The sequence below is a fragment of the Furipterus horrens genome, unplaced genomic scaffold (assembly GCF_987537825.1).
Source record: "Furipterus horrens unplaced genomic scaffold, mFurHor1.1.pri manual_scaffold_2, whole genome shotgun sequence".
NCBI classification, from domain to species: Eukaryota; Metazoa; Chordata; class Mammalia; order Chiroptera; family Furipteridae; genus Furipterus; species Furipterus horrens.
In genome coordinates, this window is record NW_028327172.1 from 75,536,026 (window position 1) to 75,537,546 (window position 1,521).

General features: G+C 36.9%; 1 non-coding gene across 1 annotated transcript; it reads left to right on the forward strand.

Moving 5' to 3' along the window:
• Positions 1 to 278: 278 nt before the first annotated feature.
• LOC150018848 (small nucleolar RNA SNORD116) lies at positions 279 to 371 on the forward strand. Its single transcript, XR_016509470.1, has one exon. It is a non-coding gene; the product is annotated as a small nucleolar RNA SNORD116 (small nucleolar RNA).
• The last annotated feature ends 1,150 nt before the right edge of the window (positions 372 to 1,521 follow it).

Below are 1,521 nucleotides of genomic sequence, written 5' to 3' on the forward strand. Positions count from 1 at the left end.
TAGGTATTCAGAGTTAAAAAGAAAAAAAAAAAAAGAAATCTGTCTTATGGCCTCGTGGATTTTAAGGAATACCTGGGACCCTGGGTGCAGTGCAGTGTCTTTGTGGCATCAGAGCTATGGAGCTATGGTACTCAGGGTGTGGTGGGAAATGGGTGAAGGTAGTTAAAAGCAAAAACTTCTTGTTATAAAATAAATAGATTCTGGGGCTATAATGTATAGTATGGTGACTATAGTCATTAATACTGCATTGTATGTATGAAAGCTGGCAAGAGTAAATCTTACAATGATGACCCCCTCACAATTCATTCCTTGGAAAAGCTGAACAAAATGAGTGAGAACCCCAACCGTCGTTCTCATCGGATCTGAGGTAAAAAAAAGAGTAAATCTTAAAAGTTCTTATCACAAGACAAAATATAACACTGTGAGGTGATAAGTGTTAACTAAACTTATTATGGTGATCATTTCATTTTATATATAAATATCAAACCATTATGTTCTATATCTTAGACTAATACAATGTTAAAAAAAAAACAACACTACAGGGATGATCTTATGGATCTCAATGTACTTTAAACCCCTAAATTGCAATTACTATATATACCATAAATTACTTTGCACTTTTGACTTATTACATTTTAAATGGTTTCCTTATATTCCAATATGAGTTAAACAAGGAAATATGGTAACTCATGGTTCGTACTGACTGAGTGTCTCTGCTGATGTGGCAAATGTTTTCTTTCTGATAAACTAAAGAATAACACACTTCTAAAAATATTTACATCTCTCTGGGTAAATAAGCTACTTCACACTCTGGGAAAAAATTAGATACTTTTGGATGTTGCATTCAGTAAATTTTTGGAAACTAATACAAATTAATTTTTTTCTGGAATGTAAAGCTCTTTTTAATTAAAGGATGGTTGACACACAATATTATATTAGTTTCAGGTGTACCACATAGTGATTTGACATTTATATACCTTATGATGTGATCACCATGAGACATCTAGTAACCATCTGTTACCATACAAAGTTGCTGTGATGTTATTGTCTGTGTTCCCTATGCTGTATATTACATCCTTGGAACTTATTATAACTTTGTATCTTTTAATCCCCTTTGTTTAGTTCTTTTTCTGGGGTTTTATTCCTGTTTTTTGTTTGTTTGTTTGAAACACATTCTTTTGTCTGCTCATTGTGCTTCTCTGTTTCTATGCATTAGATAGATGAGCTAGGTCTTCTGATATTGAAAAATTGGCCTTATTTAGACTGTCCTGTGGGGCCTGGTGGTGCAATCCCCACAGCCAGGTGTTTCAGAGGTGTTCCCTGGGTGGCTAGTAGGGCCTACTGTTGTGGTTGGGCCGTAGCAGCTAAAGATGCTCTGGCAGGTGAGGTTGATCCCTGGCCAGGCTGGGTCTGAGGCCTGGCTTTAGCTGTTGTGGGCATGCTGGTGGGCAGGCAGGCCTTGGGTATTGCTGGGTCTTGTTCGGTGTGACATCTAGCCTCAACTTTTCCAGACACCCTGCT